The sequence below is a fragment of the Pan troglodytes genome, chromosome 18, assembly GCF_028858775.2.
Source record: "Pan troglodytes isolate AG18354 chromosome 18, NHGRI_mPanTro3-v2.0_pri, whole genome shotgun sequence".
Classification (NCBI taxonomy): Eukaryota; Metazoa; Chordata; class Mammalia; order Primates; family Hominidae; genus Pan; species Pan troglodytes.
The window spans coordinates 67813211-67826649 of NC_072416.2; the positions used below are offsets into that span (position 1 = coordinate 67813211).

Here is a 13439-nt window from a genome sequence, read left to right on the forward strand (position 1 = left end):
GGCATTCGCCTGTAGTCTCAGCTACTTGGGAGGCTGAAGCAAGAGGACTGCTTGAAGCTGGGAGTTCGAGCCCAGCGGAAGCAACCTATCCAGACCCATCTCTTAAAAAAAATATTTCTCTGCCAGGTGCGGTGGTTCATGCCTGTAATCCCAGCACTTTGGGAGGCCAAGGTGGGCGGATCATTTGAAGTCAGGTGTTCGAGACCAGACTGGTCAACATGGAGGAACCCTGTCTCTACTAGAAATGCAAAAATTAGCCAGGCGTGGTGGTGCACGCCTGTAATCCCAGCTACTCGGGAGGCTGAGGCAGGAGAATCGCATGAACCGGGGAGACGGAGGTTGCAGTCAGCTGAGACTGCACCACTGCACTCCAGCCTGGGCGACAGAGCGAGGCTCCATCTCAAAAAAAAAAAAAAAAAAAAATTATCATCTATCCACCTACCTACCTACCTACCTGGATTATAATTCATTAAGTTCTCTGTGCCCTGTAGTTGTAGATTAAGGGAATGCGATTGGATTAGTGTGGAGGGGCTTTTTATGGAGCCAAGCAGGAGTTTTTAAGCTTTTGTACTTTTGCTTCATGTCACAAGGACAGATGCCCCACAAAGGCTGAGATGTTTGTGGTCCTGGATCTTAGAACAGTGCCTGGCACATAATAGGCATAAGGTTGCCAGGAAATAGAAATACAGATACTCAATTCAATTTGACCTTCAGATAATCAAAAAATACTTTTTTAGTATAAATATGTCCCATTCTGTATTTGGGACATACATATTACACTGTTGTTTATCTGAAATTCAAATTTAAGTGGGTGTCCTGTACTTTATCTGGCAACCCTACTAAAGGAGCTCAATTAAGTATTTGCTGACTTAACAGTCTGAAGGTCTCGTTTCACCTGTAAAATGGGGCTAGTACCTGTCCCTGCCTCTATAAGGTTGATGGGCAGAGTAGATGGCATTCAGTGAGCCCTCAATTTATTTGATTGCCTGGGACCATCCGGTGAGCAGAAACCCTTCCACTTTCAACTACAGAGACGATAAAAAGGCCTCCTCGAGGCCAGAGGTGCCCAGGCCAGGCCTAGGTGGCCCGCACCTGCGAGCCTGGCCAGCCTCTTCCGGGTCAGGTGACCGCGCGCTGTCACGTGACCCGGCCCGAGTGCGGGCGGTGGAAGGCGGAAGTAGGAGAGGAGTTCGGCGCCGCTTCTGTGGCCACGGCAGGTAGCGAGCGCTGGCGCGGGGGGCGCGGCGGGCTGGCTGCCTGCACGGGGCGGGCCGGGGGCGGCGGGCGGCGCGGGGTGGGCCGGGGGCGGCGCGGCCCGGGCGCCGGGGGGCGGCGGCTTCCTGTGGGAGGGGCCTGGCGCGGCGGTTCCGGCCTCCGAGGAGGGGGTGTCCCGGCTCCCGCCCGAGCGGGGTGGGCGCGCCGCGGCCCGCGCCGGGGTTGCTCCGAAATGGGTGCCCCGGCCGCCAAGGGTGCAGCTGGAGCGAGTCCTCCCGGAAGGGGAGAGGAGCTTAGGTTCCCAGGCATGGAGAGGAGCGATCTTTGTGGAGGGATCGGGACCAGGGGAAGGGGCGACTTGGAACTGAGCTGGAAGGGGGTGCCTGAAAATGGGTTTATGGCGTGGAGCCAGAGGAAAGAAGATGCTGCCTGGACCCCCTCTGAGAGTCTCTCCCTTCCTTCCTCTTTGGAAATGATTGTTACCCGAGACTTTAATGACGGTCCCATTCAGTTTTTAAACTTCAGGAGGGATCACAGAATCTTGATCGTCTTGCTTCCCTCGCGCCCACTTAGTCCTGCGTGGGTAGGGTTTCCACTTCTTGGGAGCCTAGCCCTTCAGCTCATTTTTCTTTGAGATTTTCCCTGAACGGGCCATCATCGAGGCTTTAAAAAACAAAAAAAGAAAATAAATTAAAAAAATAAGTGTGGGCACTTTGCCTGTAAAATGGCTTTTAGCTTACACTGTTGACCTAGCCCAGCGTTACCTCAGCAACATAGTGACTGCTGAAATCTTGGACAGAGAAGTGTCTACCTAGACTGCTTTATGACTTTTCTCTTTCTTCCGTTTAAATTATTCAGTTTCCCTTAGCTTATCTTGTGACTGCTTATCTTGACGAACTGTAACTAGGTAGGGTGCCTGAGAGGTCTGTGTTATGTTCCTTAGAACTGTGACCTGGATCATGATTTTGAGATTGAATACTTGTGTTAAAGCCTGTTCATCTTCCTGTTTCTCATGTTTACTAAAATTTGCAGAAGCAAAAGGAGTTTCATGAGTGCAGTGTAACTGGAACGAATGTTCAAACTGGACATTCACAGCAGCCAGCATCGTTTTGGGTTACAAGTAGGAAAAAGTACTTTCCTAATGTATTATGAGTTCAAGTTTTTGGAGTTATTTGATAAACATTTAAAAATTAGTTTTTGCAGCAGCGCCTATGAGTGAGGTTGGGAAGATGTATTCTCATTTCACAGGGAACAAACAGACTTACGAGAGACGACTTGATTTTTTAAAACAATTTATTGCTCTTTCTTGTTTGCTGGCCTCTTCCTGCTAGATTGCAAATCCTTCAAGGGCAGGTTTCATATTTTATTTGGCTGCTAGCCTAGTGCCTGGCATGTTGTGGGCACTTGATAAATATTTGGTGAATAAATGCATTTCTAAAAGTCACACCGGCGTAAGTGGTGACAAAGGATTTGAACCCAAGTCTTCTACTCTTTTTCTTGTCAGAGAAGCTTGTGATTATCTGTGTCATGGGTCCATATGAAAACAGACTCGAGAGAAAGGCTTGGATTGGCTTCTCAGTCTCTTTCACTTCATGATTACTTTCCCATTTACAAAGAGCGTATACCAACATCTCACTTAACCTTCCCTTTGAAATTGGGATGGTCAGTATTGTCCCTATATCACATGAAGAGACTGAGACTTAATGAAGTCCTTACTTTAGATTTCAGAGCTAGTAAATGAGTAGGGACTCAAGCCCAGGCACTTAATCCTTAGATCCATTCTTTTTCATTTATTGACACAATAGAAAATTTTATTTTTATTTTATTTTGAGACAGGATCTTACTCTGTTGCCCAGGCTGGAGTGCAGTGGCAGAATCACGGCTCACTGTAACCTTGACCTGCCTGGGCTCGGGTGATCCTCCCATGTCTGCCTCCCAAACAGCTGGGACTACAGGTGGGTGCCACCTCGCCTGGCTAATTTTTGTAGAGACAGGGGTTTTGCTATGTTGCCCGGGCTGTTTTCAAACTCCGGGGCTCAAGCGATCCTCCCACCTCGGCCTCTCAAAGTGTTGCAATTACAGGTGTAAGTCACCATGCCCAACTGAAAGTTTTATTTTTACATAATTTTTCAGGAATAAAAAGTGTAACATTTTAAGGAAAAAGATCACACAGAAAAAGTTGTGAATGTAGAATGTGAGTAAATGAAGTTTAGAAAACGCTGTACTCTACCATAGCTTCCTCTTCCTGGGAAAACATTCTTTCATTCAGTGAATATTTATAAGTACCCACTCTGTCTTTGCCAGGCATTGTTGTAGAGTCCAGTATGGTTTACACTAGCCACATAGGGCTGCTGAGCACTGGAGCTATGCTGTGAGCATAAAATACATTCTGGATTTTGAAGACTTAGCATGAAGAAAAGTAAAATGTCTCATTGATACTTTTTATGTTATAGTAAACGATCATATAATGTATAAACATGTATGATAACATTTTGGATTTATTGGGTTAAATACAACGTAATTATAAATAGTTGGTCGGACATGGTGGCTCATGCCTATAATTCCAGCACTTTGGGAGGTCAAGGTGGATAGATTGCTTGAGCCCAGGAATTTGGGACCAGCCTGGGCAACATGGTGAAACCCTGTCTCTACAAAAAAATACAAAAATTAGCCAGGTGCAGTGGCGCCCGCCTGGCTACTCAGGAGGCTGAGGTGGGAGGATCACCCAAGCCTGGGGAGGTGGAGGCTGCAGTGAGTTGTGATCGTGCCACTCATTGCACTCTAGCCTAGGTGACAGAGTGAGACCCTGTCTCAAAAAAAAGAAAAAGAAAAAGAAAAAAAGTTTCACCTTTCTGTCTTTTTTTTTCCCACTTAACCTTGACTTGAAACCCAGCACTTTTTTCTTTTTAAAATGTATTTCCTAGAAAAATAAAAAATTATAAATGTGGCTTGCACTTGTGGCTCCCATCTTATTTCTATTGGACAAACCTGTTCTGAATGCCAGGAATATAGCAGTACAAGAAAGGTAAGGATCCCCACCCTTGTGGATCTTCAATTTTATTAGAGAAGGGCACATTGATAACTAAGTATAATATGTATTATGTTGTAATAAACCAGGGAAGAGGGATGTAGGTTGCAGTTTAAATAGGATCCTGGCCAGGTGCGGTGGCTCACGCCTGTAATTCCAGAACTTTTGGAGGCTGAGACGGGCGGATCACTTGAGGTCAGGATTTCAAGACCAGCCTGACCAACATGGTGAAACCCCATCTCTACCCAAAATACAAAAATTAGCTGGGCTTGTTGGCACATGTGTCTAATTCCAGCTACTCGGGAGGCTGAGGCACGAGAATTGCTTGAGCTCGGGAGATGGAGGTTGCAGTGAACCAAGATCGCGCCACTGCACTCCAGCCTAGGTGACGAAGCGAGACTCCGTCTTGCTTTTGGAGAGATGCGGAGTTGGGGGCGGGGGTTCTCACTTTTGCCCAGGCTGGTCTTGAACACTTGGCCTCAAGACATCCTCCTGCCTCAGCCTCCGAAAGTGCTGAGATTACAGGCATGAACCATTGCACCTGGCTCAGTCTCTTAACTCTAAATACTATCCACATGCTAACAGCTTCCATATGTGTGTCTAGCCTAGGCCTGTCTCCAGACTTCTAGATCTAATTGCCCACAATATCTTCACGTGGATTCCTATCAGGCATTTTATAATCAACATCAACAAAATTGAGCCCTACACCTGCCCCTCAGACAGCCTTCCCCATCTCAGTTAATGACAACTCCATTCCTCCAGTTGTTCAAGCCAAAGACCTTGGAGTCACCCTTGTCTCGTCTCTTCCTCTCACACCCCACATCCAACTCAGCTCGTCCACAAAGCCTACTGGCTGTACTTCAGAGTACACCCTGGATGCATCTTTCCCCTGGATGATGGCAACAGCCTCCTAACTTGTCTCCCTCTTCCACCCTGGCTGGCCTTCACTTTCTCCACACAGGACCCAGGGCAAGTCTGTTAAAAGGCAGGGTGGATCCTGTCCACTCCACTGCCCAACTCAAACCCTCCAATTGTCCCAGCTTAACTGGAGTGAAAACCAATACCCTACAATGGCCTGCAAGCCTTCCATGACCTGATCTCTCCTCCCACACCCACCACCACCCTGACCTCCTCTCTCCACTCCTGCTTACTCAATCCCCTCCAGCCACACTGGCCTCCTGACTGGTCCCAAAACCTGCCAGTGGTACTCCTTATTTGGGGCTTTTGAACTCTGCCTGGACCCTTAAGCCCCTATTCAGCCACATGGCCCCTTCCTTCCCTCACTTCCTCAGATCTTTACTCAACCATCACCTTCAGAGAGAGGCTTTTCTATGGATCCTATATTTTATTTTATTATTTTTGGAGTGTTGTTCTGTTGCCCAGGCTGGAGTGCAATGGTACGATCTTGGCTCACTGCAACCTTCACCTCCCAGGTTCAAGTGACTCTCCTGCCTCAGCCTCCTGAGTAGCTGGGATTACAGGCATCTGCCACTATGTCCAACTAATTTTTGTATTTTTAGTAGAGATGGGGTTTCACCAGGTTGGTCAGGCTAGCCTCAAAATCCTGACCTCAAGTGATCTGCCTGCCTCGGCCTCCCAAAGTACTGGAATAGGGGTTTTGTTTTTTTTTTAATCTTTTTGAAAACCACAAGCTAATGGGTTTCTTTTTTCTTAATGAGGCTACTCTTCCAACTGTGCATCTTTATAGCACCCCTGAAATCAATTTGAGTGCCAATTTCTGGAATTAGTCTGGCTTCCTGGGTTGGCATCCAGTTTAGGCCTCCAGGATGGATGGATAATGGGCTTTTTATGTTTGAAATATGTATTGGTTTTTTCAAACATGTATTGAATGCATGTTGTTTGTCAGGCATCCCACCATTTTATACATTTAACCTTGTTGAGGTGAAGTGACCCTCACGAGGTCAGATAGCTAAGAAATGAAAGAGATGGCCATTTGAATCTTGGTCTTCAGAGTCCACATCTGGTCCTTCTACCACTTATCATTAGTGAGATGGGTGGAGTGGCTATATAAACATAAACTCCCTTTGGAATCAAATCAGTGAGTTGCTTTTGAGCGACTTTGAGTCCCTTAGGACTATTATGTGTCACAGGCAGAAAGGGAATTTACCAGGTAAAGAAAGGCAGATTTATTAAAGTGAAAACACGTTGCAAGAAAGCAATGGGCAGCACAGCAGAGAAGGGGCTGTCTGCAAAGAGGCAGGAGATGGAGGGAAGTTTTACAGGGTTGTGCTGGAGGGGGCTATGTGGGGATTGATGCATCTGAGGGCTGTTTGTGATTAATCATTTCTCAGAACGACTGTCCATGGTTTTCCCCTACCTGAGGCCCCTTCCTCGTTGTTGCTTACTTATCTTATTAGGACTCCACATTATGGACTCTGAAATTTCTTTTCTTTCTTCTTTATTTGTTTTGCTTTTGAGACAAGGTCTCATTCTGTCACCCAGGCTGAAGTACAGTGGCATGATCATGGCTCACTGCAGCCTCAACCTTTTGAGCTCAAGTGATCCTCCCATCTTAGCCTTCCAAGTAGCTGAGACTATAGGCATGTGCCACCATGCCTAGCTGATTTTTAACTTTTTTGTAGAGATGGGGTCCCACTATGTTACTCAGACTGGTCTTGAACTCCTGGGCTCAAGTGATCCTCCTGCCTCAGCCTCCCAAAGTGTTTGGGATTACAGGTGTGAGCCACCACAACTGGCTAGGGCTCTGGAATTTCTGAAAGATGGGAACAAAAGGGAAGATGTTTCCCCTGGATGATGGGACAGGTTAGATTCTAACCAAAATCTTTTTAGAAGGTTGCAGTTCCCTGTTTTTCACCCCACCGCAGTTTATAGCAAATATTCAGTGATTTAAATCATTACTACTAATAATAACTATTAGGAAAATACCAGCCAGGCATGGTGGCTCACACCTATAATCCCAGCACTTTAGGAGGCCGAGGTGGGTAGATCACCTGAAGTCAGGAGTTTAAGACCAGCCTGGCCAACATGGAGAAACCCCGTCTCTACTAAAAATACAAAAAATTAGCTAGGCGTGGTGGCAGACACCTGTAATTCCAGCTACTTGGGAGCCTGAGGCAGGAGAATCGCTTGAACCCAGGAGGCGGAGGTTGCAGTGAGCCGAGATTGCATCACTGCCCTCCAGCCTGGGCAACAAGAGCGAAACTCCTTCTCAAAAATAATTAAATAAATAAAAAAATAACAAGTACCAAGACATGGCAGTCCTGACCTAGGGCCCGTCCTCTTCCTCAAGTCACCCATGCCTTTTGCTTCTTGTTTTGTCTTCAGATCTGCTTTCCAGTCAGCCTCTTTTATTCTTAGCCTGTAATTCCACGGGGCTTCCAATAGTGTACCTCCCTGCTCCCTCCCGTTTTCTCTTTTTCCGTGCTTAGTCTTTGTAAGGATGTCATTTGGCAAAGTTGATTCTGTTTGATTGTTTTTCAATATGGGCCTTTGGAGAATGGAAGGTAGTAACTCAATGCTGGACAGAGGAAGGAGGCCAAGAAAGAAGCATTAGTGTTGGAGTAGCATGAGCCTGTGAAGAACAGGAGAATCTTTTGGACAGAGCTTTTCCTTGCATATCTTTCAAGAAATGAGTGCAGGCTGGGCGCAGTGGCTCATGCCTGTAATCCCAGCACTTTGGGAGGCCAAGGCGGGTGGATCATGAGGTCAGGAGATCGAGACCATCCTGGCTAACATGATGAAACCCATCTCTACTAAAAATACAAAAAACTAGTCGGGCGTGGTGGCAGGCACCTGTAATCCCCGCTACTCGGAAGGCTGAGGCAAGAGAATTGCTTGAACCCGGGAGGTGGAGGTTTGCAGTGAGCCGAGATTGCACCACTCACTCCAGCCTGGGTGACAGAGCAAGACTCCATCTCAAAAAAAAAAAAAAAAAAAAAAATAGAAGTGGGTGCAAGGTTTATCTCTAGTTAGAAATAAGCTCTGCCTGTTTCTACAGCTGGTTAATTAGAAATAAAATCTTTGTGAACCCATGGATTATATTGAAAAAAATTTTTTAAAACAAGAAATAAAATATTGATACTGGTGAGTAATTTCTGCTTTTCCCTGGCTCCTTCTACACAGGTCTTTTCATCTCAAGATCAGTGTTCACTGGTTTCTTGACTCAAAGCTGGGTCAAGAATTTTAGGAATTGAGGTGCTTGTAATGCCAGAGCCAAGAATTTCAGTATCGAGAAGTGGTTTCGTTTGTAGTTGATATTTGAAGAGCTCTTACTGTGTGTCCTCTGCTTTACCTGAATTCATGTAGTCAGTACAGTAATCTTATAAAGTAAGTACTATTATTGGGTTCATTTCACAGATGAGAAAACTGAGATTTAGAGAGGGTAGGTATGATTTTGTGAAATATATATTTAGTCTTCCTCCCATTTCCTGGCCTATAACTCCTAAAATCATTGAAATCTCCCAAGTGATCAGTGTCTTTTTTTTGAGATAGAATCTCGCTGTGTCACCCAGGCTAGAGTGCAATGGCATAATCTCGGCTTGCTGCAGCCTCTAAGCGATTCCCGTGCCTCAGCCTCCCAAGTAGCTGGGGCTACAGGCACATGCCGTCATACCCAGCTAATTTTTGTATTTTTAGTAGAGATGGGATTTCACCGTGTTGGCCAGGCTGGTCTCGAACTCCTGAGCTCAGGTGATCTGTCTGCCTTGGCCTCCCAAAGTGCTGAGATTACAGGTGTGAGCCACCACACCTGGTCAGTGTCTTTTTGTGTGCTAATAATTGACCTTTGGTTGGGGACTCCTGGATAGTCTCAGGATTTGGGGGCCAGTGGCCAGGGAAACCAGCCTTGTAGTTAGAGGGTTGGCACTTTTAGTCCCACACCCAGCCTCTGGGACAGGGAGAGGGACTGAAAGTTGACTTGATCTGCAGTGGCAGTGACTTAATTGATCATGCCTGCGTAATGAAGCTTCCATAAAAACCCTGAAGGACTGGGTTTGGGGAGCTTCTGGATGGCTGCACACGTGGAGGTTCTTGGAGGATGGCACCCTCAGAGAGGGCTTGGAGGCTCTGTGCCCCTTCTCACATGCCTCGCCCTACGTCTCTTCATTTGTATCCTTCATAATATCCTTTATAATAAATCAGTAAATGTAAATAAAGTGTTTCCTTGAGTCCTGTGAGTTGCTCTAGCAAATTTATCAATCCTAAGAACCTCGATTTATAGCCAGTTGGTCAGAAGCACAGGTAAAACAACCTGGAGCTTGCAATTGATGTCGCAAGTCAGGGGCAGTCTTGGGGAACTAAACCTGTGGGATCTGATGCTATTTCCAGGTGGATAGTGTAGGAACTGAATTAGAGGACACCCAGCTGGTGTCTGCCAGCTGCAGAATTGATTGCTTACTTGGTATATGGGGCTCCCACACATCTGGTGTCAGAAGTATTCTGTGGGGCTGGGCGTGGTGGCTCACACCTGTAATCCCAGCACTTTGGGAGGCAGAGGTAGGAGGATCGCTTGAGCCCAGGAGTTTGAGATCAACCCGGGCAGCATAGTGAAATCCTGTCTCTATTAAAAAAAAAAAAAGGTAGTATTCTGTGTTGTGAGAGTATAGCAGGAAGAAACTGAGTTTGCTTTTTCCTCTCCATCCTCTCAGTAAGTAACTTGCTCTGGATCACTCAAAGGCAAATGAGTGGTTCAGCTTATTAGCCTCCAGAAGATTGACAGGTCCGAAAGGTTGTTGCTGAGGTAGGGTGATAAAAGTGATCAGGTGCTTCAGGTATTGCAGGAGCTGCCACTAGCTTAATCTGATGTGTGGTTGTTTTCTTCTGTCAAAAGTTCTTTAATAATTATTATTTTTCTTTTTGAGATGAAATCTCGCTGTGTCTCCCAGGCTGGAGTGCAGTGTGCTATCTCGGCTCACTGCAACCTCCGCCTCCCGGGTTCAAGCGATTCTCTTGCCTCAGCTCCTGAGTAGCTGGGATTACAGGTGCCTGCCACCATGCCCGGCTAATTTTTGTATTTTTAGTAGAGACGGGGTTTCCCCATGTTGGCCAGGCTGGTCTCGAAATCCTGACCTCAAGTGGTCCACCCGCCTGGGCCTCCTAAAGTGCTGGGATTATAGGCATGAGGCACAGAGCCTGAAGGACTGTAGCTTTGTAGTAAGTTTTAAAATTGGAAAGTGTTAGTCATCCAACTTTGTTCTTTTTCAAGATTGTTTTGGCGATTCTGGGTTCCTTGCATTTCCTTACTTTAGGATCAGCTTGTCAATTGCTGAAAAGCAATTCTCTTTTTCTGTTTGTTTTTATATCTGGCTTTTTGGCCAAGGACTTCTGCAATGTTTGTTGACATTTAGGTGTGAAGTACACATGTATGCTAGGACCCAAGTGCGGGAAGGTGAGTTGGGTGGGGGAAATTGACCTTTTCAGTTTATAATGTAGACTTTCACTGTCTCGCTGGGTCAATATGGTGCCTTATCCCTATTGTCAACTATGCCTGAAGTCTTGAGTTTGGTTTCACCTGTTGAGAAACTAAAAGTCTTTTTAGTCTTTTTTTTTTTTTTTTTTTTTTTTTTGAGACAGAGTCTTGCTCTTGTTGCCCAGGCTGGAGTGTAATGGTGTGATCTTAGCTCACCACGACCTGTCTCCCAGGTTCAAGCTATTCTCCTGCCTCGGCCTATCCCAAGTAGCTGGGATTACAGGCATGCACCACTACACCTGGCTAATTTTGTATTTTTAGTAAAGACAGGGTTTCATCATGTTGGTCAGGCTGGTCTCGAACTCCCGAACTTGGGTGATCCGCCTGCCTCGGCCTCCCAAAGTGCTGGACTAAAAGTCTGCTTGGGATTAGGAAGGGGCAACTGCTTGGTTGAACTGGGTGGGGAGGGGACTCTGGGACTCTAATCATTCCCAAGATAGGCTTTTGCCAGTCCTCCTGTTTTTAGCCCCACTTCTGCCCTTACTTTCGGAGGTACCTGTACTACTGATGCAGGGCATGTGAGCCCCAAAACTGGGGGTTAGTCTGGGTAGGTTCTTGGCTTTGCCCTGGAAAGAATTCAAGGGCAAGCTGGTAATAGAAGAAAACAGCTTTATTGAGGCAGCAGAGTTACAGCTCCGTGACTGCTCCTGCAGAGCAGGGCTACGCTATAGGCAGTGTGTCCCTAGTAGCAGCTCAGGGGCAGTTTTGCTGTCATATTTATACCCAGTTTTAATTATATGCAAGTTAAGGAGTGGGCTATTAGACATTTCTAGAAAAGTGGTAACTTCTGGGGCATTACCATGGCATTGGCACACTGTCATGGCACTGGTGGGTCTGTCTTGTGGGGAGGTGCTTTTGGTGCCTCTTCCCTGTTTCAGCCAGTCTTCAGTCTGGTCCTGAGTCGAGTCCTCCCTCCTGCCTCACCACCAGTGATTGACCCTTTCTGGAATTCTTCATTGCCAGTCCGCTTGCCTTCTGTTGACCTCTCTTGTGGGCAGCTAAGTTTCAGTTTCGACACACTGGAACCATTTTCCAAAATTTTGCTGCTGTTTCCGTTGTGTTTTTTTCCCTTTCTGTGGGTTTTCACCTTTTTGTATTGCTTTCCTGTCATTTTGATGGAGTTTGAGAAGGGAACAGAGATAAATGTATGTGTAGTCTGCTCTGTATTGAGAGCTCCTGGAAGGCTAAGGGAAGAACTGGCCTCTGGGAAGATGCTAGTGTCGCTACTACTTTGTTTCCTTAGCAACAGTCCTGACGGGGAGCTCCTTCATTGTATTCTGTTCCTACTGTTACACGTTGCTCCTTTTTTTTTTTTGAGATGACTCTCATGCTGTCGCTCAGGCTGGAGTGCAATGGCACAGTCTTGGCTCACTGCAACCTTCACCTCCCAGGTTCAAGTGATTCTCCTGCCTCAGCCTCCCAAGTAGCTGAGATTACAGGCACTCACTACCACACCCAGATAATTTTTTTATTTTTAGTAGAGATTGGGTTTCACTATGTTGGCCGGGCTGATCTCGAACTCTTGACCTCATGTGGTCCACCCACCTCGGCCTCCCAAAGTGCTAGAATTACAGGCATGAGCCACCACGCCCAGCCACCTTTTCTTTTTTTTCTTTTGAAACAGGGTCTTCCTCTGTTGCTCAGGCTGGAGTGCAGTGGAGTGATTACAGCTCACTGCAGCCTTGACCTCCCGGGTTCTGGTGATTTCCCACCTCAGCCTCCTGAGTAGCTGGGACTACAGGCATGCACCACCATGTCTGACTAATTTTTTGTATTTTTTGTAGAAATGGGGTTTCTCCATGTTGCCTAGACTGGTCTCGAATTCCTGGGCTCAAGCAGTCTGCCCACATCAGCCTCCCAAAGTGCTTGGATTACAGGCATGAGCCACTACGCCCAGCTGCCCCAGTTTTTCATTTGCATAATTTTCTATGCAAATTTTTTGCATTTTTTTAGTTCAGCCAAATTAGCTGAGGTCTAAAGCACTCCTTTTAGTGCAGTCACATTAGTTGAGGTTTCAACAAATTCGTTAACAGTAAACCAGTGGTCCTCAACCCAGCTTCATATTAGGATCACTTGGGGAATTTTTAAATAACACAGCTGTCCCTGGCCCACCCCAGACCAATTAAATGGGAATCTCTGAGGGTAGGGTTTGGTGGTCAGTGTTGTTTTTTTTTTAATGCTCCCCAGATAATTCAGATGTCTAGAAAGGATGGAGAACCACTGCTCCAAGACATTTGATCCTTCATTAAGGATAATTTAACCTAACTCTACACATTCAATTACATCTGTTATCTTATTGTTATTCTTTCCATCTTACGTTTCCCCCCAACATTGGCCTCTTTCCTTCCTTGTATTCCCCAGACATGCTGTCACCTCAACAGCATTTTTTTTTTGAGACAGGGTCTTGCTCTGTCACCTAGCTGGAGTGCAGTGGCGTGATCATAGCTCACTGCAGCCTGGACCTCCCAGGCTCAAGCGATCCTCCCACCTCACCTCAGCCTCCCGAGTAACTGTGACTACAGGCATGTGCCACCATGGCTCATTTTTGTGGTTTTTGTTGAGACGAGGTTTTGCCCTATTGTTCAGGCTGGTCTCGAACTCCTGGACTCAAGTGATCCACCTGACTTGGCCTCCTAAGGTGCTGGGATTACATGCATGAGCCACCACTGCTGGCCATCATACCCTTTTATCTATCTGAATGTTTTGCAGATACTCTCAGTTTCTTCCTTCAGCTTCTTCAGATCTTTG

General features: G+C 46.4%; 1 protein-coding gene across 5 annotated transcripts in view; it reads left to right on the forward strand.

The window, feature by feature from the left end:
• Window positions 1-1058: 1058 nt before the first annotated feature.
• WWP2 (WW domain containing E3 ubiquitin protein ligase 2) overlaps window positions 1059-13439 on the forward strand; it is a 179422-nt gene continuing 167041 nt past the window's right edge. The window contains exon 1 of one of the 5 annotated variants that reach the window (XM_016928596.4): window positions 1059-1217. The gene's annotated coding sequence lies outside the window, so the exon portion shown is untranslated. 5 annotated transcript variants of the gene reach the window in all.